Raw genomic sequence first — 27,820 nt, forward strand, 5'->3', positions numbered from 1 at the left:
ATAATCTCAAACCTAGTAAAGTCTTGATTGCTTCAGGTCTATAGTTATAATTTCTCCTTTCTGAAAAGCATTCATCACAGTCTAAAGCCATTGATTTTCATATATAATGAGGTATATTGTCTATTTGTCTTTATTGTGTTATTAGAATAATTGCAATTCTTTGCAGAGGGTAACGTTCGCTGTGCATACAAAACTCAGTGTACTAAACCAGAGTACCTTAAAAGTAAACTGTGTGTTCATATATAAGCAGAGAGTCTGTCTACTCTGAATAAACTTCAAAAGGTATATTCACTGCATAATTGATATTAATCTTATGATTTCCCATTAGATTTTAGTCTTAGCTTGGTTAATAATTCATGTTCCCTTGGGTTTCTAGGATGAGTTATTTCATAATTGAAAAAATGCAGATGAGCTTAACAACAAACAACAAGGGCAGGTGCTGTCATTTTTGTATTTCTCTAGGAAGGAGACTATCACATTAAATAGAGAACAAGGGCTGCAGTTACATCCAAGTAGCTAATATCCATGATCCATCCATCCATTTCATTTACCTTCCTCTCTTTAAATTAAAGCAGCCAACAACATGGAAGAGCTTTTGAGCACTACATGAGAGATTTAAAATTTATCAACATTTAAAGATGTCATTCACAGTTCTTATTTTATTAAATTTATAATTTAAGGTCATGCAGAAAATAACAGGAATTGGAAACATTTTCAAGTACATAAGAGAGAGAGGCTGAGTTAATGACTTGCTGGTTAAAAGCTAGGCTCTGTCACTCCTTGTGCTGGTTTTGGCTGGGACAGAGTTAATTTTCTTCATAGTACCTGGTATGGGGCTATGTTTGGAATTTGTGCTGAGAACAATGCTGTTAACATGGAGATGTTCTAGTTACTGCTGAGCAGCACTTACACAGAGTCTAGACCTTTCCTGATTCTCACCACAGCCTACCAGTGAGTAGGCTGGAGGTGTACAAGAAGCTGGGAGGGGGCACAGCTGGGACAGCTGACCTCAACTGAACCAAGAGCTATTCTATACCTACAAAATCATGATTAACATATAAATCTGAGGGAAGCAAGATGTTTGGGGTGATGGCATTTGTCTCCCCAAGTAACTGTTGCACATGTGATGGAGCATTGCTTTCTTGGAGATGCTCAAACACCTGCCTGCTGATGGGAAGCAATGAATAAATTCCTCATTTTGTTTTGCTTACGCACACAGCATTTTGCTTTACTTATTAAAGTGTCTTTATCTCAATCCATGAGTTTTCTCACTTTTGCTTTTCTAGTTCTCTCTCCCATTCCACCAAGAGGGAGTGGAGCTGATCTGCTTCCTGGGGTTTGACTATGATTCTTCCAAAGATCACAAAGAAGAGCCACCCACACTTAAATAGCCAATAGTTCTAGATAATAAAATACCATTTATTGATGCTATATTCAGGAAAGTATATATAAAACAAACTTCACAGAAGTTGTTGGATGAATTTATTTACAATTTCATCAGTAGTCTACACCATAGAAAAGGTTATAAAAGTAACAGTGATAAACTATTAATACTAAATAAAAGGCAGAAACAAAGAAAGAAAGAAAACTGCAAGTTACCAACTTCTTCTTTGGTTTACAATTTAACCCAAAGGTTTCCACTGACATTTCCTTCCTATTTCTAGTGATTTTTCTGAAGAACTCTTGGGCCCCAGTGAGTCACAGACATAATATTTCAGATCAGGTTGTGAACCTGCTATTGTAAGTATATCTGTAATTATCAACATCTTTCTAAATTTATACAGAAATACTGACAGGTCTTACAAAGTGATGTAAATCCTATGGGAGGTAGCATTTACAGTCCCACATAATTTAAGGGATTCTGGCTTATTTCCATAGTTGAGATGCTTATCCATTTTACAGTCTTTCTCTACATGATAAAGGAGAAATACATTGCTGAAGCAGGTCTGTCAGGAAAAAAAAAAAAGTCATTCAGAAGCAGTGAGAAGTCAGTACACAACATAAGGCCTTTCTATACTAGGAAGTTTTAATAGTACCATTACTGTTGGCATCTGTTTTCTGAGTACAACATTTAATATTTATATTCTTTGAAAATATCTATCTTCAGAATATTCTTTTCCCCTAGTGTAGTGCACCATCATAGCAGTCACTTATTTTACGAAGTGGAACAAGGCAAAGGAAACTCTAGGAAGGAGGAAAATTACCACTTTTTACTAATTTCTTTAACTGTTGTGTGCTCTCTATTGAGAGCAATTGCTCTCCCTGAGACAGAGTTTGTGGTGGGTTGAAATTTCCCCCCAGCATTGACTTTTGCCAGACCAACTCAGTTAGAAACAAATGAAGTTGTATTTACAAGCAAAATCTACACTCTACAATGGAATGAAATGAATATGTACAAAATATACAGTATTTACATTATACAGATATCTACAATCAGCAAACAACATGAAAATTCCCCTGATCAAAAGACCAGGGAAGCCATTCCACTGCCCCACCCCTCCCCCTACCTCCCTGTTCCAAGAGAGAAAGGAGCAGAGGGAGAAGCAGTGGGTTAGACTTAGCCAAAGCCAGACAGAAGCAGATTTTCTCTCCCAAGTGAAGCAAAAACAGTCGAGATGAGAAGAGAAGAGAAAAGGGAAGAATTGTTATGGTACAGCTCCTCTTATCCTATATAGTTAACCAATGAATTAGTTTAGAATAATCTTTTGTTTTCCTTTTTAAACCCAATAGTGTTTTATTTACATTTTTCTACTTTTCTCCTCAAAATCTGTAACTAAATTTTAAAGGTGTAGCCTAAAACCACCACAGAGGTGCACACAAAATACTAAAGACAAATACTTGTAGGCTTTCCTAACTTTGAAATAGTTAAAAATACATTTGCAGAGGAGCTGAGATTATTTTATTCACAAGCAATACTTTAAAACCAGTTCCTGTGGAGCAAGTCTCCCTGTCAATGGACTTTCACTAGGTTGCTGTGGGGTCATATCTCAAACGTTGTGACACAGTGCATGTTTCTGATTTGTATACTTACTGAATGATTTTGACAAAGTCTGTATTAAACTGCCTTTGGCATAGGAACTGCTACTTTATTCCTCAGTGCTAAGGAAAAACTAAGATTAGAAGACTGAGAAGGGATACCTCTGCATTTCTAAAGCAACGCAATTCAATACAGAAAATCTCAAGCTGAACCAGTTGCCCTGTTTACTAATTCTTATGCTGACATAGCTTTCCCCTTGCATTGATTATACTTTCTGATGTACTACAGAATGAGAAAAACCCTTAAGGTTACAGAGCAGCAAAAAAGAAAAGTAAAAAGCTAGGGAAAGACAGAGTAGCCCCGTGAGGTGACTGCAAAGCCAGATGATTTCCATCAAGATGTCTTATGAAGTGTTTGAATAGAAAAGAGAAGTATATAGTACTTTTAGAAACTACTGTATCAATTGGAGTGCAGCAGCACACCATTAATTAAGAAATTAGGCTGTTCTCTTTTTCATGAAATAATGTAATAATGCAAATTGCCTTGTGACCTTGTTTCACTTTTCTGAATGACAGATCACATTTGGGAAAGGTGGTTAATACCATGTGCATACAAAAAGAGTTTGTTATGACCATCAATATTACACTGAAGCCAAATCAAGCCATAGTTCTGGGGCTGTTAAATGTGGCTTAACTCTGTAATACCAGAAAATGATGCTTTTATGTCTGCTGCAATCTATTAAGTAAGGATATAGTCAAATTGCCAGTCATTCCTGTGAGCATGATTTCTTTGATTAAATGTAGATATTATTAAAGAGTTAAAACATTCTGTCACATGCAATAATTCAGTGTTTTTATAATCAAAATTACATTCCCATTATAATCAGTGGAGAGAAATAGGCTTTGAGTAACCTTTGACTATAAGAGAGGTTGAGATGACTAAGCTTGAGGGACATACCTGTGTTGCAGATCTGGATTCAAAAGAGCTGCAGAATTCATCAGCTGAATCCTTGCTGGTCTGCCTGTTCTTCCCTATTCTCTTGTTGTACATTGGGTAATGACCTTTTCTACTACTGTAATATTTACATCTACAGTGTATTTGCTATGTTCTGCAAGCTAATCTTCATCTTTACATCTTCACTACTCTATGAAAGAATGGATGGAAAGATATAAAGGAAGCTTGTTTTTCTTGAACATCACTACTTCACATCTATTTAAAGATAGTTTTTTTTCTTTCTATTCATGATTATCCACTCATGTGAAACAGCAAACACCATATCAACCCAACACAAATGATTAGAGCTCTATATTCACAAGTCATATGAGCAGATAACCAGAGTCAGAAAGAAAAAGCTCTCTTTAAAAGCTGTCAGTTGCCACTGTGCAGATGCAAATGGGATCATATCCACAGTGCTCTTGCCAATCCCTTCTCCCCCTGCAGCTAATGATACACACATTCATAAACACTCCAGAGGATTTATCAGCTCATACTGTGCATTTCCCCAGAATTCATAAAGGAGCTGTAAAGTTTTTACTGAAGAGAAAAACACTATTTTTCTTGTTTCTGTTTGTCACAGTTGAGACTGAATCAGATATAAAGAAGATTTCAACAATCCATGCTTAACAATAAAGCTGTGTAATGTGGTCCTCTTAATGTGAAATTACTTCACAGAGAAGCACTGCAGAGCAATGAGGTTGTGATTGTTAAGGTAGATGTGGAGTGTGAAATGACTGCTCCCAATGCAAGTATTGGTTCTAAACCAGTACAGTGCAATGGTACAAAACCAGGAGACCTCAAAAATGTCGAGTGTCAAAGGGAGAGATTTCATGTTCCTGGGATGAACTCAGGAATGGGTGGTTGAATGACCTTGCAAGCTTTATTTGCCACTAACTTCATCTAAAAAGAATTTGTATTTGTCTTAAATTATGTCTACTTTCTGGTTTGATATTTCAAATACACGTCTATGTGACTTTTTATCCCAGTCTTGTCAACAAACTCCTTAAATGTGTTGGGTGAAATTACAATTCTCAAAAAAGACAATGTAAGAAATTAATTTGATTTGATGTAATTCAAATTCAACCCACATAAGCCTGAACATTTACAACAGCTCAAATTAAAGCCATTGCAGTTTTAATTCCTTCATCTTCACTTTCTGTCACAACAGATTAAGTTAGATTTGCTGTTTTGAGACTTTTATGGCTTTCTGTGTTCTTGCTACTTAAATTAAAGACATTTCCAATCCATGACATGATGTCTAACAACCTCAGAAATGTTATGACATCAATAGGATTATGCTTTCATAAAAGTGATGGCAAGTCACAATCAATAAAGCATTCCACAATCTTATCAGCAAACAGGGAAAAAACTATAAGCAAGGTTTGAGAACTCAAATGAGAGATGAATAATACAAACATATATGCATATTTTCACTTGGTATTTTGTAGGTTGTAATTAAAATCTAATAAATTATTAATGGATCAATAAACCTTTATTTATTTAGAATAAACCAAACCAGGTTGGAAGAGACCTTCAAGATCATCGCGTCCAACCCATCAACCAATCCAACCCACCCAAACAGCTAACTCATGGCACCAAGTACCCCATCAAGTCTCCTCCTGAACACCTCCAATGACGGCGACTCCACCACCTCCCTGGGCAGCCCATTCCAATGGGCAATCACTCTTTCTGTATAGAACTTCTTCCTAATATCCAACCTGAACCTCCCCTGGTGCAGCCTGAGACTGTGTCCTCTTGTTCTGGTGCTGGCTGCATGGGAGAAGAGACCATCATCCGCCTGTCTACAACCTCACTTCAGGTAGTTGTAGAGAGTGATAAGGTCACCCCTGAGTCTCCTCCTCTCCACGATAAGCAACCCCAGATCCCTCAGTCTCTCCTCATAGGGCTTGTGTTCCAAACCCCTCACCAACTTTGTTGCTCTTCTCTGGACTCGTTCCAGCAAGTCAACATCCTTCCTAAACTGAGGGGCCCAGAACTGGACACAGTACTCGAGGTGTGGCCTAACCAGTGCAGTGTACAGGGGCAGAATGACCTCCCTGCTCCTGCTGGCCACACTGTTCCTGATGCAGGCCAGGATGCCATTGGCCCTCTTGGCTGCCAGGGCACACTGCAGGCTCATGTTCAGCCTGCCATCGACCAGTACCCCCAGGTCCCTCTCTGCCTGGCTGCTCTCCAGTCACTCTGACCCCAGCCTGTAGCACTGCATGGGGTTGTTGTGGCCAATGTGCAGAACCCGGCACTTGGATGTGTTAAATCTCATGCCGTTGGATTCTGCCCATCTGTCCCGCCTGTCGAGGTTCCTCTGCAGAGCCTCTCTACCCTCCAGCAGATCAACTCCTGCCCCCAGCTTGGTATCGTCAGCAAATATATTCAATACACTAAACTTCTTTTGTAGAATAATCACAAAAAGACAGATATGGCATCAGAAATATTTATTATTCAATTTATAGTATGTGTCTGGTTCTGAGGTTGATTTTTTTTATTAATTAGCTGTAAAGGGTCAGAGAAGATACATGTTATGATTCCTACTCTTTACCTGGATAAGCAGCTTCCCAAAACTTCTGAAGGACACATTTGAACCTGGTATCAGAAAATGTGTTTTCTACAGTTACTTAAAGAAAAAAAAAATATATATATATATATATTTGCAGTTCATTTGCCATTTAGGAAAAAACAAAGAAAGGAAGAAAAGCAAACAAACAAACAAAAGACTACTCAAATAACTAACTGCGCCATTCAATTCATTTTTTTTCTTCTTCTTTTGCTCACATCTAGTGTGCTTATATCCCTGCCACAGGAAAGACTGCCAGGACTTCATTTGACATTTTTGTGATGTGTACAACCCTACTCTGTTTCATCAGCAAGCACTGTGAGAGATCAGGTGTCCTCTGCTTGTAGTTACATGTCAGAGCTCAAATGATAGATAATAACCAGTGACAGACCCAAGACTGGAAAGGGAGAAATCAAGGGTCAGGAGAAGAGATGGAAATGACAGTGCATAACACTCAAGGCAGTGGGCATAGGCACAGGCAGCAACAACAAAAATCTGTAGATAAACCACATTATTTATTTATTTTTTCAGGCAATGCAGTATCATAAGCTGAAAGCTGCTTGTTCTGCTCATATTTGTGGTTTGTTTTTCAGAAATGTTTGACAAGGGGTAATCATCACTTTCTTCGTGCCTAACTGGCAGCAATTAGCTAAAGCTGAGTGAGGCATTTCTGTAACCGTAGGCAGTGGGAGTTAGAAAACTTGTCAGGGAGGAGTAGCACTTTTCAGTTCAAGGAACATAATAACATCAGGATTACAACTTACTCATAAGGACACTCTTTTAAAACACTCTTTAAAATAGAGTGTTAGCAAAAAGTGAATTTTCTATTGTTTCCTGTGAAAGTGCTGTGAGGTAACCCTGCCTGATCAACTAGCAAGCAGAGCTACAAATGCACTTGTGGCCACATTAATATAATATACATTAACATGCAATGAAACCCTGAAAAAAATACTTGTTCCAGGACCCGTTGACTTTGAGCTGAATGAATAACCTCTTCAGCTGACTGAAAGCACGAAGTTGGTTTTACAGGCAGTTCCTAAAGAGTGTGAATGGGTTACTTGATCCTGCACACGGGCACTAAAGATGCTATTTGGAAGAGAAGCTCTTGACAAAACTGTGTTTTGTACCAACACCTGTATCATGCCTGTGCACTTTCTGGGCACAGAGAGAGATGCTTCTGGCAAGCAGAGCTTGTCAGTAGTTTGCACACAGTATCAAGTAGAAGTAGAATCTCATCCTTACCGTGCTTTAGTGATCTAATTTGTCAAAATTGACTAAGCAGGTGTGAGTAGGAACTTCTGCCTTGATCTGAAAAAAATGAAGGTGGTTCTGATGTTTGTATGCCCCATGCATTCCCAAGAGGATCTAGGTTATTGGAAAACTCACATGCATATGTGCTATGCAGATGGTTGGTTAAAAATGTTGTGGTTTATGTCTAATATGGAAAAAAGAAAAAAAAGACCTAACTAGGACAGTTTTTCAGAAAAAAAATATTGTTACATAAATGGAGAGAGTGGCTATCATAACCTCTCAAAAATCCACCCCTACTGGTAAGTGTGAAGACTCTTCACTGAAATGCCTCATTAATATCAAACATTACCTCAGCAATAAAGCTAGTAGCTGCCTCCCTGCAGATAAGTGCCACCATTTACCAGCTGAACATGAAGCAGAAGGTTTGTGAGAATGGTGATATCTACTGTAACTTCTGCAGTTCTCTCCAAGTGTATTTCTCTACTTCTTATATCCTTGGTGTGTCACCATCACTTCATGATCTTAGAGAAAACATCTGCCTTTAAGCTCTGTGTAGAGGGAGAATGGAAACCAAAAGACCCTGGATACCAAAGCTGTGAAACCACAGGAAATTCCCCTGTTGACTATATTCCCATCTTGCCTTCCTCCTGAGAGTCAGACATGGGACACAACCTAAACATCTGCAGCTGCCTTGGGGCTGGGAGAACCCTAGGCTGGGGTTGCCCAATGCATCTGCTCCGTGTATGCATCTGCCCAACAGCAGCCTGCGATATAGCCATATGCACCTCTCCATAGAGTTGGGTGACTGCAGATGGTGATTCCTGCTGCTTAGCAGGGAGATGGATATATCCTTGAAGTTCATGAATGGCAAGGAGAAAAGCTTTGAAAGTGTCAGTGTCATTCAGCAGAACAGAAAACAAAATGTAGCTCAATCAACAGTTTTCAATGTAGGAGTGCTAAAGACGGAACATCCTTTACACATAACACAGAATTGGTGAGATGAATCTTACCACTATGCTGACGGAGAAAGGCAGCTACCATTACAGAGAGAGAAAACATAAAGGAAAAATTAAAATGCTATTAAAATTAGAGTATCTATTAATTAGTGCTACTCCAGTGGCAAACTGTTTCAGATAGCCTCTTCTAGAAACTCTAAAAAAATAACTGGGAAGTGTTTCAGATATTTGACTCTCCATAACACAGATAAAAAGGGATATTCTTAATGGTATTTCTCTTATTTTACTAGCTTACTTTTACTAGCTTATGTTAATATTTTCTTGCCTTGAATTGATTTCATTCTCAGAATTTAATTTGACTGAAAGGATTTATAGTGTCACTCTTGTATATGCACTGCATCTTATTCATCATTATTAGTATTGGTTTGCACTATTGTGAACGCTCATTATCACCTGATATGTAAAGCTGTGAGGCAGAAGCTTTTTTGTATGTTTTGAGATACTTTTAAAAACATTATTTCTTTGTTTACACAATTGCCTAAATTATTGGAGATAGGGCTCCCTTATCGTTAAATTTCCTTTTGCTCATAGCTTAGTTTTGCTAAATTAAATTCACAATGTTCAAAACCAGAATATTTAGTTGGTTTGCTTTCGTGAATTGGTTCATGACGCCTAGGATACTTGTTTCATCCTCATATATGCAAAGTGGATTCCAACTATGTTGTGTTTTCCTAAATAGCAACTTAATTCATTTAGAAGACCATAATAAAATACATAAATTTATATATTTTATATTTAGTATTTTCTGGCAGTGGTATCTTCAAACAGTGCCATAACTTATTTACAAATTACATTTACAAGTTCTATTATTCAGTTGTGAGTAAAGCAAACATTCCGCATATAAGAATAGAATAGAATAGAATAGAATAGAATAGAATAGAATAGAATAGAATAGAATAGACCAGACCAGGTTGGAAGAGACCTTCAAGATCATCGCGTCCAACCCATCAACTAATCCAACACCACCTAATCAACTAAACCATGCAACCAAGCACCCTATCAAGCCTCCTCCTGAACACCTCCAATGATGGTGACTCCACCACCTCCTTGGGCAGCCCATTCCAATGGGCAATCACTCTCTCTGTGTAGAACTTCTTCCTAACATCCAGCCTAAACTTCCCCTGGCACAGCCTGAGACTGTGTCCTCTTGTTCTGGTGCTCGTTGCCTGGGAGACGAGAACAACATCAGCCTGTCTACAACCTCCCTTCGGGTAGTTGTAGAGAGTAATAAGGTCACCCCTGAGTCTCCTCCTCTCCAGGCTAAGCAACCCCAGCTCCCTCAGTCTCTCCTTATAGGGCTTATGTTCCAAACCCCTCACCAACTTTGTTGCCCTTCTCTGGCCACATTCTAGCAACTCAACATCTTTCCTAAACTGAGGGGCCCAGAACTGGACACAGTACTAGAGGTGTGGCCTAACCAGTGCAGTGTACAGGGAGAGAATGACCTCCCTGCTCCTGCTGGCCAGAGGGACCTGGACAGACTGGACAGATGAGGAGACTCCAATAGCATGAGATTTAACACATCCAAGTGCCGGGTTCTACACATTGGCCACAACAACTGCATACAGCACTATAGGCTGGGGACGAGGTGGCTGGAGAGCAGCCAGGCAGAAAGGAACCTGGGGATGCTGGTTGATAGTAGGCTGAACATGAGCCAGCAGTGTACCCGGGCAGCCAAGAAGGTCAATGGCATCCTGGCCTGAATCAGGAATAGTGTGGCCAGCAGGAGCAGGGAAGTCATTCTGCCCCTGTACTCAGCACTGGTTAGGCCACACCTTGAGTACTGTGTCCAGTTCTGCCCCCCTCAGTTCAAGAAAGATGTTGAGTTGCTAGAATGTGGCCAGAGAAGGACAATACAGTTGGTGAGGGGTCTGGAGCACAATCCCTATGAGGAGAGACTGAGGGAGCTGGGGGTGTTTAGCCTGAAGAAGAGGAGGCTGAGAGGAGATCTTATTGCTCTCTTCAACTACCTGAAGGGAGGTTGTAGCCAGGTGGGGGTGGTCTCTTCTCCCAGGCAGCCAGTACCAGAACAAGAGGACACAGTCTCAAGCTGCACCATGACAGGTTTAGGCTGGTTAGGAAGAAATTCTTCACAGAGAGAGTGACTGCCCATTGGAATGGGCTGCCCAGGAAGGTGGTGAAGTCACTGTCCCTAGAAGTGTTTAAGAGAAGACTAGATGAGGCACTTAGTGCCATGGTTTAGTTGATTAGATGGTGTTGGGTGATAGGTTGGACTAGATGATCTTTAAGGTCTTTTCCAACCTGGTTAATTCTGTGATTGTGATTCTGTGATTATGTGATTCTTATTGATTCCTTGGTGAGAACAAGGCAAGTTGCCTACCATGTTGGTTGGTTTAAATACTCTCCAAAGACAATTAATGCCCTTTGGTAATAGAGAACCTGATCAATGAACCTAGGATGGGGCACATCCAAACATGGCCAGGGGCACACACAGTTCACAGGTTTGTTACAAGGTTAATTATATGCACTACACTTTTTCCTCGACCATCTGGACCCCAGGAGGTCTCCAGATTTGCACATTCACAGGTGCCCATTGTCTGGGTTAGGGCATGTTTTGGGGCTTGTGCCTTCAGGGCAAAGACAAAACCAGGACTTAACAAGCTCTGTGCATAAGTGAGTTTCTCATTGCTGGAAAAAAAAATTATGTCCAAAGAATTCTTTTCTTGACAACGGAAACTTCAGGCAGAATAAATATGTGCAGCATGCTAATTTTGTGATCTTAAGGAAAGGCTGATAAAGCATGAATGTGAATATAAGTAAGGGTGTGAGAAGCTGAGCTTTTGGACCAACAGTTCTGAAGACTGAAGCTCCCTACATTTTGGACTAGGATTCAGATCTAAAATCTTCTAAACTGGGAGAACTTTCTCCCAGGCTTAAAGATAAAATATTCTGTTCTGAAAAATCTTCCACTCATTTTCTATTAACATAACATCACAAAGTGATTTTCTTTTGTTTGATATTCTATTTTATCTTATTTTGATTACTTGTCATCCCATTTTCTCTTGATTACAGTGTCCTCTGCTGCTCTCCTGGGTCTCCGGTAGTTCTCCAAAGGTGAAAGAAATCAAATTGAATTTCACATCCCACTGAACAATTTTCACTTGTAGTTAGATGAAACATATTATCCTTTATATATATATAAATCAAACTAGAAAAGTGTTGAGTTACAGAATGCCCATAATCCTATAGTTCTATTTGACATAATCTTTTTTTTGAGAATAGAACATTTCATCTCTGAAGAAATATGATTTACTTAAAAATTGGTCCTGATAGCCTTACTAGCCTTCATGTAAACTCTCAAGCAGACGTTCATCTTCATTAGTGCCTGTAAGATTTTGACAGCCTCTTAACTCTTCCATTTGAGAAACAATTTCAGCCTTGAATGCTGCTTGAGAAAATGTTTATTCTGAAATGCTCCAAACACTTATTATGTCATTAAAATAAAAAGAATGTGGAGCTCATAGTTGAGTTTGACCTAATGCCTTCAGGAATGCCACAGCCCTAACAATTTCTAAGCATCTCTCTTTCCTGAATATCATTTAGGAGAAAATTACTCTCTGTGGCATCAAAATGGGGAGCCAGATCAAGGAGGGAAGGCTGGTGTACTTGGGTCTATTACCTGTCCCAGATGATGAACAGAAATGTGTGCTGACACTGTTGACCTGCCTGGCCTGCCTCACCATGTAGAAACACACTTGTGGGTTTCTTAGCATATACGTCATATATTTTCAGTTACATTAAGCATATGGTCATACCTTCAAATATGATTTTGGTGTATGGCTTCTACTCTAAAAGAACCCAAAAAAGGGAGATGTTTTAAGAATGTCACTAAGTTTCTTGAGACAAATTTGACTTAGAGTTTGTCAATAAGATGAGTGGCATAGGTGGTTTCTTGCTGCCTTGTTGTTTGGTGTTTGGGTTTGGGGTTTTTGGGTTTGCCTTTGTTTTAATTTTTATTTTTCTGATTTATTATCAATCAAAAGATTAGGAACCTATGTATGTATTTTCACATTTTGAAAACTATAAGAGATAAAGGAGAGTAGCAGAAGTCATTGTAATCTTGTAATCAGTGGGATATGGGACAATATTTAACACACTAGTCATTTTCTGAAAAGACATCATTCCCGTTTTATCTGACCCTTTTTTTTTTTAAAGACAGACTTGAATTAAATAATATGTGAATGGGTAGCAGCACTGTGTGCAACAGCAATTGCACTTGTGTAAGTTGAGGGTGAATTTAGTCTGCTCATTACCATTTACAGGCCAGCACCATGCATGCAATATAAGAAAAAAAAAAAAATCCCTTTATCCAAGTGTATCACCTTTCAGATCTCAGAAAAGTTGTTATTTGGAGAACTTCATGTTTCCAGGTTATGAATTATTCATGTATATGCACTGATTTCAGTGGACATTCATTTTATGCTGTTATTGGGGAAAGGCATTTCAGTCTTCCTGTCCTTCACAAATCCTTTGCCTGGTCTGTGTAACAAATGTTCTCACATGATCAGGATTTAAATGCTGCCACATTTTCAGCGTTAGATCTTTTACAAGCTGTTTTCTTTATTGTATTCTTTTGCCCACATAATTCAGACTCTAAATTGCAATTCATTTAGATCAGGGACTGACCTGACAGTTAGGAATCATGATTCAGACCATTAGATAATTTTTGTCTGATATTCATTTCAGCATTTGCCAAAATCCTTTTTTGTAAGTAGATATTTTAAACCCTTTCATTTACTGATTTACTTTTGGCTTTCGATATGGATTCATACTGATCTAGCTGACTTAATCAATAATTCATTATGCTCTGAGTGGAATTCCTTCTGTTTTTTTTCCTCCAATATGTTGTGATAACAAAAACAAATTAAAATAAGGGAAAGGCAAATTTATAGGCCCAGACACATTAATTGAAATTCAATTGTATTTTATTGAAAATGTTCCTATTAGAAGTTCAGGGATTCCCATGACAATTTAAATGCCCATACCTTTTAATTATGCATTATTATCATCCCTTTTAATGTAGAGTTGGCACTCAGGTTACAAAGTGGGGTTGCAGTTTCGCTCCTGTAGTTTGAGGAGATCATGTGCAGTTTAGGGACTCTCATATGAGAGACTCTGTGTGATCTTCATGTGAACAAAAATTTCATTTGGGAGAAAATGTAGGTCTGTTTGCTTCAGCCATTTTGTGGTCTTTCTCTAGTAGAAGACTGAACAGTTAAATTGCAAGAAAGGTATGTGATCCTCTGCCTGTATAGCATCATGCTTATGTGAAGATCTTTTAGGTCTGAATTCCATGGGGCAGGCAGGCATGCCCAGTAAGTCCAGCCATGTGTCTCATGAGAAAGGGCATATGTCAGGGCATCTGAGAACAGTTAGAAGAAACAGAGCAGAAGGAAACCAGCTGCACGGAAAACAGAGAGAGTCCATGCTTTGAGGAAGAGCAATGAAAGATGAGAATGGCAGTCATTGGAATTACAAGTTTCAGAAAGAACAAACCGTACTTAGAGTAATGATGAAGATAGTTTTCCTTTGTATATCCCTTAGCTTAGGAGTGATGAGATCTCAACACCTATATGTATCTTTGATATTTGCTTGCTTCAATTATTACATGTCCGGACCCAAAACTCCCAGATTATTTTCAAGAAGACATTCTCAGGCTTCAGGGCAGCCCACACAGCTCCTGGATACTCTAAGCTGGTAAGGCACAGGACCTGATGGCTGCTGTCTGTGACCATTTGAGGTTGTGCCTTTAACAAAGGGACACATGGCCGAATGTTTTATAAACAAGACAGGTCTAAACCAATTTCATTGGTGGAGATGCAGAGCACTGCCTTAAGTTTTGATTCCCAGTGAGACTGGTCTCACTCAGTCTTGCACTTTCTCCCCCTCCTTCTGCAGCTCACAGCTTCTGGGCTTTCTGCCAGACTGACCTTGAAACCAATAAGGCCTGTACTAAACTTACTAACACCTTTTGCTCTAATTATAACTGCTTTTAATTAACAACTGCCCTTTCTCTCTCTTTCTAACCCTCTCTGGGGAAAAGGGGAGAGAAGGGGGTACAGGGGGAAACTTTCCTCCTGATGGGGGAAGGGAATCTCATTCTGTGTTTTTTTTTCTTTCCATTTTCTTTCCCTTCACTTTACAGGGTGGGGAGAAGGCTTGAGGCCCTCCCCTCAACCCTCGACACTGTCCCACTTGCCCCATGGTGCTTGTCCTACAGCAGCAGAGCCAAAGGTAAGAGACCTCTACCTGTCTTGCACTGTAGTCTGTAGTCTGCAGCCTGGCTTAAGTAGGGCAACCATACATGGCCAGAGAGCCATGTGCCACAGAGACCTAGGGAGCATTGTGAGTAGGGAAGAGAAGAAAGGCTAAAACCCTGCTATTGGAATCAGTACACCTCACGTTAATGCACTTTTTATTGTGCAATAGGGCAGAGGTTGCATCCCCACTCAACCCACACTATTGCTACTGCAGGGTGATGACTGGACTGGATATTCTTTATAGATTTTGTAAGAGAGAATCATGCTTTAAAATGCCTCCTTGGCAGGCACATCCATCATACTGCACATTGTTTGTCTTCTTACCACTGAGACGTTGAGAGGGATTCATCAAGTATTAATAAGTCCTCTAGGTTGCCTGCCCTGAGCTATAAAACTGCAGCCTGTAATTCCATGCTTTGAGAAGAACATATCTCTCTGTCTCATATGTTAAATGTGAAACAATTAAAAATTCTAATGTCCTCTGATAAATAGACTTGTGGGGGGAAAAAAAAAAGGCAAAAAATAGGAGCATTAATTCAAAGCTTTATTTGAACATGATATGTGTATACTCATGTGTGCCTTCATATGTGACAGCACAGCTGAAGAGAGTATGTCTGAATAAGAAGCATCAGACATCTTAATGTCTCAGAGGCTAGAAAGTCAAATGGAGGACAACAAGGACAGCAGAGGTAGTTCCTGTCTGCATCTGAACACAATGTGGAGATTAGAAACGGGATCACAGCCACAGGGTGCTCTGGGGAAAATAAATGTATTAGAGTTCTTCTGTAACATTATCCAAGATCTTCCTGTTTCATTTCATTTGCACATATTAAGCATTATTGCAGGCATATTAAACAAAGCATTATTTGGCTCACTGTCTTTATTCGCTTACTCCCAGTAAACCTTCTTATCACAGTGAAATTGATGTACAGACAACCTGCCCATTGAGAGCAAATCAGCCTTCAGAGGGACCCCCAGAATGCAAGTTCTAGCTTTTACTAGAATAGTTGGTACTGCTACTGTGTCATATTGCAGAAAAAAATCTAGGGTAGCTTAACTATCCTGATTTTATCCCAGGGCCAGAGAGAAGGCTAGAGTTAATAGAAATATTTTACATGCTTCATATTTCTTAACAGTGATTAGATTAATGTTCATATAATTTGATTACATCTCAGACTGGTTTTGCTTTAACTACTCTGGTAGCACTCTCATTTTGAAACTTTCATCTGAAGTGGAGTCTTCACAGAACAGGAGCAAAATAATCCTCTCCCTAGGACCCAGTCACTGCTATGAAAAACCCATCATTGTAAATGCAACATGAGAGGCGTCTTAATAAATAAAAACATTTTGAGGATGCTTAGAAAAATAAAATTATCCCATTTCTTGGAGAGAATATAATAAATCAGCTTGAATTACATGGCTGGAACCTTATTTAATGTTACTGAATTGAGCTTGGGAGCAAAAATCATGGGTTTTTCTTCATGTTTGTATGTTTCACAGCTTATTATCAGTAGTTAAAAAAAATCACAAGATAGGATAATAAAATCTTTAAATCAGCATATTGATCATAAAATAAAATTCATAAGTAGTTTTAGAATTCTACAACACAAGCATGGCTTTGCATTAGATATTGGTTATTCATCACATTTTATGGCCCCTTGTGTGGATAGATGACAACAGTATTCTAAAGGTCAAATGTGAAACGTAAGAGGCAAAAAGCACCAAATATTTTGTTGGGTTTGAGCAGTTTGTTTGTGCTGTGCATAAGTTGCCCTAAGGATATCTAGCTGTCCTCAGAAAGTCAACAAGCAAACAACTTGAAAATTATTAATATTGATTTTACAAAATAAACTGCAGCTCTGTGGGGATTCTTGTGTCTGCAGCATAAATTTGCAGTTATTGAACAGGGGACAATTAATATAGTAGAAATAAACCCAGAGATATTGGTCTAGACTATTTCCCTTTTAAAAATGGCTCCAGCTACTTCTGTTCAATTGGTTTTATGAGTGTAGCTGAGAGTAACTGTTACACTTGGCAATCTCATTAGGGATTCAGTCAAAATTTCAGTCAGAGGAACACATAAAGGAGCAATGTGCAGAGAGTAGCAGGTGTTCTTGAGGTGGATGATGATGCCTCTCCGTGCAACTTGTGCAGGTGATGTTTGGCTGCAGTGATATAGATACCGGACCTGGAGTTACACAATTGCAGAATGGCTCTAAATATGCTCCCAGGGGATGTCTTTTGCAAGGAGAGGGGTGCCAGCTGAGGGTAAGTTATTTCCTAGTTCAGGGCAGGAAGCACAAAATTTAGCAGGTGGATGTTTCCTGTAACAGGGAAAGGTTTATACTGACACAGTTGTCACTGCCAGCAAGCTCTGGTGCCCTGGTGCTGAGGCAGGAGAACTGACAAACACTAACTGAACCAGGGCCACAAATAGCTTGCTGCTCTTGCATTAGCACAAGAGATGTTAACAACAAGGACTTACCTCATGGATATGAAGCCTCTGTGTGGCCGTGGGCACCAGTGTGTTTTGGAACAGGCTTCACCTTCCCTAATCCTGGTAGCTGAGAAGCTTTGAAAGGTATCACAAAATCTTCATATAGCTTCCCACAAAATAATTAATTTTTTTTTTTTTTTCCCCTCAGGAATATTGATGACCAGCTAATAGCCAAAAGGTTATTTTGGCTAATTTAAAGAAGGTTTGGCTCAAACTCTTACATTTCATGGAAGCGCCTTCTTGTGCCTTAGGAATGGACTCCTGCTGACATTACCAACATCCATCAGTTCTTTCTGTCATCAGTGCAAGGAAAAGGCATGGATCTAGTGCTAAGTCAAAATAGAATCATCCATCAGCTCAACAATTTTTATTTTCTATAGAAATCTATTTTATCTTTGGGAATTTCCAATGTAATTGTAGATTTATACAAACTTTAAACCAGATCATAGCTCAAGAAACACTAAGCTTACTGCAATCTGATGTTGACTAATCAAAAAATCATACTTTCTGTGAAGGAATTATCCATCCTCTTTGGCTGCTTTCTGTCAATTTTTGATCTGCTTCCTTCAGGAAGGATATATAGAAAAGACAATATTGATTATATAATATTTTTATAAAATAATTCAAATAATTTGTGTTCTCAAAGATATAAATTCACCAGTAAACACCTTTTGAGATCTGTTTCAAATACTGTGAATAGAAGAAAGCATTCAGTGGTTTAAAAAAAATTACTTTAACACACAGTGACAGTTTCTTGTTTCATACAGTCAGTGTTTTGGTTAAAGCAGAGCAAAAATTTTGTCTCTCCATTTTCCCTCCCTGTGGTGGTTTGAGCCTTAACTGTGACTTAAGAGCTCAGATGGGGGCAAGGCTGAGAATCCCTCCCCTGCTATCCCCTCCTCCTTCCCAATAGAGAGGAAAAAGAAAGGGAAGGAGCAAATCCACCAAGTAATAATTTGGGGTTGGCTTGGAAGTAGAGAGGTAAAGAATTTTCTTTAAACAATATATATATATGTGTGTGTGTGTGTGTGACAATAACAGGTAGAGTTCACAAAGGGTAAGGAACAAGGATGGATGGGAGAAAAAATAAGATTACAAAACCAGTCTCTTTGAAGAGGTGTGGAGGTCGCAGGGAGAAGGATCAGGCCTGACCACGTGGCAGAGAAGCAGGGAGCTACCAGCAGTCCTCGTTCAAGCAAAGGCAGGGTCCAAGAGCCTTAATGGCTGCAGTATCCTCCTTTTTATAGCCTTGCTGGGCAGGGAGGGGGAGTAGAACAGACTAATTTGCTTTCCCAGGGGAAAAAACCCCTGCAGGGAGGGCAATACTCTTACAAGCCACACACCCCACTCCCCCCCGCCACGCCCCCTCCCTCTTCCAGGATGGGCGTTAACCCATCACACTCCCTTACTCTGAATTAAAGTCTAAATTAAAGTCTAACATAGCAGTTAAGGAATCAAGACCATGTCATCTGTCTGCCTTCTCTATCTCTGTCATATACATGCAACCTTTTTCTTTCTATTTAATTGTCTTGTAAGTTTGCACCATCATTTTCTATGTGTCAAGACACTAAGAGTGTCTTCAAATATGTCAGAATATTCAAGGTAGTTTAATAAAAATGTATAAATGCATTTGTCTACTGCCTTCAAAGAGAAGGAACAAGGTCTCACACAATGTTAAATAATGACCACACTAAACTGGAAATTAACAAGACATTTGATTTATTCCCAAAGAATTTTTCCCCAAACCAATAGTATTATCAGCTTGAAACTAGCAATATCTAAAATAGAGCATTTAAGGAATATTTCTGAGGACTGATGCACTGTTTCTTTAATTTGTGAGAAATGATTTAGTTAAATGCCCTTGAGCAGTTAAAACATTCCAACTTTAATATTGCCATCACTGATAATACCAGATGTCACTGTTAGATATTGGTGTGCTAATTCTTTCTGAGGACAAATCTTGAATCTTGGGAACTGAAAGATTCCTGAAAGCATCTTCCAGGCTGTACATCACGTTATGGCAAGTACAAGACAACATTTTTAAAAAAGAAGCTGCTCAAGCAACAGTTGACTCTGATAGCACTTCATTCTTCTGCCAGGGACTTAAGCATTGAAATAACATGACCAGAGATACTGAAAAAAGGGTTTATAAGTAGCATTTACCCATTTCTGTTCCTGCAACATGTATCTCTAATGGGAAAGTTATAAATAGAATATGTCCACATTCTCATAATTTCTCCTTCACTGCACACTGCTTTTTGCTTGACTAGGCTGACAGTCAGCTGCAGACATTCACTATGCTGAGAAAACAAGGCAAATGCCATCAGTGTATCTATGATCTTCTTTAAGCAGAATTGTGTAAAATGCAGTACCACAAAAAGTTGTTCTCCCCAGTGTGTCCAGCTGAGTAGTGTTAATAGCGAACAGTCAGGATGGGCAGGACTCTGCTGCACCATGAACCCATGGAAACTGAGGGAAGATGCCATTTAGTTATCCAAACAGAGCTTTTGATTCCTTCATTCCTTCACAGTGTTATTTCATCAGTATTACTTCCTTGGGATTTTGAGTTACTACCTCAGGTCTCCTAAGGCTTGCTTCCTCAGAAAATATCTATAACATGGGAACCTAGGCAAAGGCAAAACATCTGTTTTAAATTCACAAAAAATATTCTAACTTTGTCTCCAGGTACACTGCTGACTGAGGTGTGAATACAGAAGTAAAGGCATTCACTGTAGCTAACCAGAGAATAATGCTTCTGTGAATGCTGTGTAAACCCTGCACTTCATTTTTGAGCAGAACCTTTGCTGAGTGGTGGGGAAGACAGTACTCACTGAATTTAAAAGCCTTTGCAGACAAATGAAAAGTCGCCTGTCACTAGTACTGATCTTAACATCTCTAATACATTATTTCTGTGAGGAAGTTGAGATCTCATGTTCTTTCTGGCTGAGGGAAGTTTCCTGCTTACATGGGAAGCATGATTATACGATTAAGTTGCTTCAAAGTGATTTTTTCACTGACCCAGCAGATCTTGCAGCCTCCCACTTTGACTGTCACAGATGTCATTCAGTTTAATAAAAGCAACAGAAATTGCGTCTGCATGTAAGATGGAATTCTAAGTTGAACACAATCTTTTCTGAGCAATGAATTGACAGTGTTCTAAATCTAAAACAAGATGACTTTTCTTTCTTTGTTAATAAACATCATTGACCACACTTACCATCTGGCAGATACTTGCAATAGCTGCCACAAAAGTCATCTCATAAGCAAAGTTTGATAGATCTACTGGGAACTTGACAGGACATGTGGTCTGAAATAATACTGTAAAAATATCAAAAGAAACTGAGAATTCAGACACTAGGGATGTCAGAAAGAAGCCTGACTCTAATATGATCTCTCCATTAAAATCTGTTACTTTACCTACCAGAATATCAAGATTTGGAAAGCATTTTTTTTCCAGCAGAAAACTGCCACTGGTGTGATTTTATTTTTTTTTTTTTTCTGTCTATCCAATTGAAATGCAACTATTCAAATTTGTTCCAACACTCCTGGTCAAAACTGAGATAATGGAAGATGTATCATTGTATCAATGGGAAATATGAATCCCCAAACCTGCTCCCTCTATCTGTTCTTCATATCAGGTTTCTCCAGTGTAACTGTCTGGATGCCCTAATCACCTTCTTATGCACCTATTAGTATAATTCAAAGTAATGATTATAGAATCATAGAATCACAGAATGGCTTAAGTTGGAAGGGACCTTAGAGATCATTTACTCCAACCTCCCTGCAGGAATGCCTCTCAACTGGGCTTGGTTGCTCAAGGCCTCATTCAACCTGGTTTTAAACACTTCCAGCCAGGGGGCAAACACAGCCTCTCTGGACAAGCTATTCCACATGACTGGTCTTTCCAGGTATCACTAAGAGTAACCACCAGATGTTGGCAAACAGATCACAGTCTGTATTGACAACCTGAATCTTAACAGAAAGTCATTCACAGTGTTCTGAACTGACCCCATTTGGTCTGTGGATGAGCACTGTAGGGTTATACTGTAAGTTTTCAGGCCCTCTAAACATACAATAAACCCCAAAGAAAGTAAAGCAGCCAGGCCCTTCTGAGAAAGCCTGTTGAAGAGGCCTACAAACAAAAATTATCAACTATCCCATTGAATTTCTCTTATGAACCACGAGTTTTCATCTGTTGTCAGACATTTGTTTGAATTGGTACTGTTGAAATTTGGAACTCTAAAAGTGTCAACAGCAAATATTTCTTAAAGGACTGTAATTGACAAGAATTGGAAGTACTTGCATCATGTTAAAAGTAGTGTCTAAACATTAAGGCTTTTAGGCACTGAGCAAAGTGGCCTGCAGTCCAAAATTGTGAGGACCGAGTTCATATGCATTTTCATGTCATGAATTCATTTTATACTCACAGCATAAGCTATTTAGGCTATGTTGCCTTCCACACCTTTATAAAATCTTCTGAAGTCTTTTAAATCGAAAATTCATAGCCTTACTGTAGTCATGGATCATTAAAAAAAAAAGCATTTTCTCAATCAGCTTTTCATCATTTCTAGGCCAGGGTACTTCAGTTCAAGCTTTTTACCTAATAAGGAAGATGGTAGCAGGTGTTCTAATGAAAGGCAGCCCAAACATCAGTTTTATATTCTGTGACTAATGCCCTTTTATCATCATGACCTGTTCACAAAATCTTCTTGATTATTTTTTCCTTTAGTAAAAACTTGTCCATTCCAGCTAGAATACCAACAGTTTGGTGGCAGGGGTGTTTGATATATTATCTGAATATTACATCATCAGTCATATCCTAAGGGCTGGAATCAAGGTACAGAAAATACATTTCTTTGTCAGATCAAAAAACTGCCTATGTTCAAAGTGGTTTATTTATTTCAGTTTTATTTGATTCTTTAATACTATTATTTCATTCGTATGCCAGCATTGCCAGTCAGAGATGTATGACCCATTAGATTCTTGCAACCATGTCTCCAGTAAAGAACCAGGGATACCAGAACTGGAGATACCATGAATGTAATTAATTTGTGAATAAATATTAGCCATGGAACATAAATTATTAGCCTCCATCCTGGGAATTCATCCTTTCAGGAATTTCAACACAACATTAGAACAGTGTTGCACAAAAAGCAGTGGTCGCTAGAGGTCAAGGCAAACAGAAAATATTTCTGCTGCTCACAGCTGAGACAACATTGCACAAAGCAGTATTATTTTGGCAAGTTCATGTTAAACAATTGGAAGAGTATTTTATTTTTATGGGTCTTCTGCATGTGACTGATATTTAATTAATTCAATGGGTTTAAAATAAAATCCAACTGAATAAAAGTTATTCTTGATTCAGCTCAACAAATTAATATACCTGTTCTATCTATAAAGATGCTTCATAAAATGTCATCTTCACAATCCAAAAAGCAAACATGTAACCAGAACTGGATAGATAGAGAGCATTTTCTAGACTCCTGTGCTTTTAGAACCCAGACTTTCAAGCAAGTTAACTGTTCACCACTAGTTTCTATTTCTTTCTAGTGAAATATCTTTGGGAAAAGCATAGTGTGCAACACTGTGGCAATTAGTTTGATTGTATTTGGAAAACAAGATATTAACTGATATTTTAGTACTTACATAATATCTTAGTTTGACAGTGAAAATCCCATTGGTCCATTAAGCACAGTTTGTGGTCAGCTAGTTTTGGTTTCATCTCTAAAGGTCTTATTCCCAAGAAGATGTTAATATGTCTGGTATTGTATATGTCTGTCTTCACTCTGTTCTGCTGTTTGTTTAATACTTTGTAGATACATATGGCAACATTCCTTTTTGCTCTTTCCAACAATGCAATAACGAACACTTACTTAAAAGGCTGTTCCTTGATAAAAAGAGTGTGACTAGTAAAATGAGCTCTTGGTTTCCTATTTGGAATCAGCATATAATTTTTGCTTGTTTATCATACTTTTTGTTTCTTCAACAAAAAGTTAACCTTGGTTTCTTTTTTCCAATAGTTTCTTTTCTCAAATTTATCTACATTCACGAGCAGAATTCATTAATAATACCTTCCAGATGCTACGATGTGAATCAAAATAGGTAAGTCCAAATTGAACATCTTTACTAACTAGTAGTGTAGCTCTGAATGGAGAATGCCAAAACCCATTTTCTCCACTAGATGATTTTAGTCCATCTCTGCATTCCTCCTGCTTGGTCCTGCAGTGTCCCTAGATGATGACCATTTTCAACATCTAAGCTCTTCTTGTGTTGAGTATTGCAAATATGCTTTGTGCAGCCACATCTGCCAGTATACATTTGAATGAATAATTCTCCATGAGCTCTGAAAGTACCATGGTGACTACAAAATAGGGACTTGAATGGTCTCCCTACAAGAAGATGGCCTGCTGAAAGACGTGTAAGTTTCTTGCAGGAAGAACAGAGATTCTCTCCACTTTTTCTCCAAATCTGCACCAGGTCTTTGCTTCATCATCCAGCTCTCTTCCCCATCATTAGCTTTTCCCTACCATTTATGTATCTTGCGATGAGTTCCTGTTCTCTATTTTACCTCTTTTCTGAACTTTGGCTCAGATCTCTGACTTGACTTTCTACTGTAAACATCACACAGGACTATGACCTTGCCTGAGTCCTAAAACTATAATTTTAAAAGCTTTCTTGTGCAAAAATAATGTAATTTGATCACATAAACCTGCGAAAATGAGTTTGTTTTGTCTGCACATTTACTTTACGTTTCCAGAATTAAATTTAAAAACTCATCTGACCTGTCTTTGTTAGATTTAATTTACACATTGTAGGTTCAAGAAAATAAAAATATTTAGATGATATTTATATCTAGTCCATAAGTATAATTTGAACATACTTACACAGGATGGCTCCACTGAGCCACTACAGCTCTGATTGGCAGTCCTATCATCCTGCTCAGATATGGATCTATTATATCTTTTCATCACAGTTTTGCCTGGAGAATTTTCTTCAGATCTAATATGAAGCCAGCACATAGAAATGCTGCATACGTCTGCGAAACCTAATCTGCAGCAAAATGATTCAGACAGAGAAACATTCTGATGCAATGGCAATTTATTGTTTTAAACCTATTCCTAATACCCTGACAAGTACATTCTTCAATAATATAAAACACAAATTTCCCCAACATTTTTAACTAGAATATGTGCAGTTCTGAACCACTGCAGCATGTCTGATGAGAATAAATGACTCAAGCTATGAAGATCAACTTTTTATATTATCAACATGCATATTCAGTTTAACATTTTTGTTATCAAATTTAATACTGTGAAGTAAATCCCTGTACCAGTCTTCACAACTGCTCCTCGAACTGAACATTGCTCACTCACATTCCCCAGTTAAAAATTGGGAAGTTTTGTTCATGAGGGAAAGAAGGTATAGGCAAATGTGATTCACTAAGTTCCTGAGAAAGCAAAATTTTGCCCCCAGCTACTCCGTCTTTCACCAGCAAAGTAAACTAAGAAATAACTCAAATGCACAGGTGGTACTTTAATATTAAAGAAAAAAATTATACAGATGCACAATAACTTTTGAGGTAAGCAAGAATAAATTCATTCTTTATAATATATTCAGCCATGGAGAATAATGACCCCATAACCACAGCCATGGAGAGTAATGAGCCCATAAGCAGAGATTAGGCAAAGCGTTACTGTGGCAATTCAGCCTTCCCTGATATTAGTCAGCTTCCTCTGCAGCTGGGAAATCACATCAAGGGATGTAGGGACACACTGACATTTAAATTTCTTTGGTGAACGAGCCCTGAAGATGCCTGGTGCTGTACTGTTTCAGTAATGTATCACCTGCCTGTTCACAAGAGTTTGGACAGAACTCACTAACAACTTCTGTACAAACTACTAAATAGTTAACAGCAAAGACTACTCAGTCCAAGCTATACTGTGTCAAACATACTTGGATCTGTGTGCCCACAGAGAGAAAAAGCAGTGCAAATCTAGGGGAACCATTGCTTGATTGTTACACATTTGCAGTGTTGTTCAGCAGAGTTCAGTGGAGACCTGTCTTTTCACTGCAGTCTGACAGTTCTAACAATTTAAAGTACTAACTGAACAAACTTCATTTTCCTTGTCAGTTCACACTAGAAAGCATCCATCCAAGAAGCATTCTTCTGATGTCTGCATTTTTGTTAATGATTGCATTGTAACCAGTATTCATTTTTGAGGGAAAGATGGTTAAGGATACCTTACTATCTGGCAAATAAATTATTTTATGCACATGGTTAATTTTAGTTCTGAGAGCTGGCAGCAATTACATTAGTGATGATAATTTACCTCTTATGGTGAAAATTAATAATTTTTTTAGACTGACTGTAAGCTTTATTTCTCTCCATGTGCCTCTCTGCCCTTCCCAAGGCTGCACTGTTCACATCACAGGGACATCAGCATTTGGCTACCTCCCCCTCCACCCTTTTCACAGTGGGTCTGTGCAAGTTGCTTCCAGTGTGAGCTCCTCTAGGAACTGAATTGCCAAACCTTATGTACCACATATATAAAAGGCTGCTATAGGAGTCAATACAGTATTACTAGCTGCATTGCAGCTCACAGAGTCTTGCAGAGTGGAGCAGAAGATCAAGGTTGGAGAAGGAATGGATTTTCAAAACAAAAGCTCTCCATGTTCAGTCTATATCAGAGGAGGACAGACAAGGAATTTACAGTTTTCATTTGGAAAGACTTGACAAGTTATTTTTGTCACTTTTCTGTCATGATGTGACATTTCTAAAATATTTTCACTCCTATTTTTTCCTTATTTAAAAATTATGTAAATACATCTAAAGATAAATTCCTCCACATAAACACATTTCATAGATTTTAAACTGAGATAAAGGCTACTCTTGTTCTTACTGAGGTCTCTGAGGACAGTGTGAGGCAGATATTTCACAGTCTAAAAAGGCACAGTCAGACTTGACAATGATCTGTGTCAGAACAGAACGCTAATCTGAGACACAAGAGACTGTGAAGTGTATCTGCAGGAAATTAAAAATGGAAAAAGTAAAGTGAGGACAAATATATCCATAAATGTTTAAAAGAATTAGTATTAACGTTAGGAGCTGTTAGCTTAATGAAATTGCTATTAGCTATACCAACCAAATACAGTATCCCTGCAGGAGTTGCTGTAAGCAACGTTGCTGGAATATGAGCAACAATGGATTAATTAACAAAGTAATTATTCCCCCCCCAATAACCCTGACTTTTCCTTGTCAGTCTCATTAGAGAGGATATTAGTCTTGTAACATTTTCATCTCTAATACACAGAAAAGGGTAGACAGAATAAGATTGTTCTTTGACATTGTTTATTCCCTCACAGTCCACAAAGGCATGTTGTATGTCCATGCTTATAATTTGAAAGAATAAAGTGTCTGAGTTTTTAACCTAGCCAGAGCATAGAGGTTGCCAGGGTTCTGGCCACTGGCATGGACAGCAACAAATTTATTTGCCTTGGTAAGCTACTTCAGTGATTCAGAAGAAATCATTTTGACACCATCTTGCTAGGCATCTCTCACACCTAAAAAGTATGACAGTGCTGCCCTTGCTAAGTGTCGCTCAGTCATAGAGGCACTTTGCTGTGGTTATTGTTCCTGTCTTTTACCTAACTCCAATGAAAGTTGGAGGCTGTGAAGTGCCTCTGCCTGGGACTCCAGCACCTCGAGATGTTCTGTCCATCCCTGCTGCCAGAAGTGCCAATCCTCAGCTACATCTTGCAATCTGGCATAAGTTTTCATGGCGCTTTTTACTTTCAGATGTTAGTAAGTGCTGCACTTGAGTTGTCAAGGGCAAACCTGTCCACAATCTGCTGTACCTTTCTGTCATCTACCAAAGAGCCAAGTGTAATTTCTTTTCATTTGTTCATTTGGCAGATCATCTCTCAGTCCACACCATAGAGTTCTTTGATATGCCTGAATTCATGTTCCTTGAAGATGTGTTAAACAAGAGTAACATTCACTGACCATCACTGTATCCATTTTGCCCAAAACACACAGGACACAATGGCCTTAAATCAATCTTAAACAGTTTTCCTTTCTAAAATGTTGATGATAATGACAATTTAGCTACCAAAGTGTCGGATTAATGACACTTTTATACAGATTAGATTTAACTCAGTTTGTCATATATACTCAAGGAGAATTCTCTTTGGTATTTAGACCAAGCCTTCACTTCTGAGTAATAGGAAATT

The sequence above is a fragment of the Melanerpes formicivorus genome, unplaced genomic scaffold (assembly GCF_026170545.1).
Source record: "Melanerpes formicivorus ecotype bairdi unplaced genomic scaffold, bMelFor1.0.p_v2 SCAF_1, whole genome shotgun sequence".
NCBI lineage: Eukaryota > Metazoa > Chordata > Aves > Piciformes > Picidae > Melanerpes > Melanerpes formicivorus.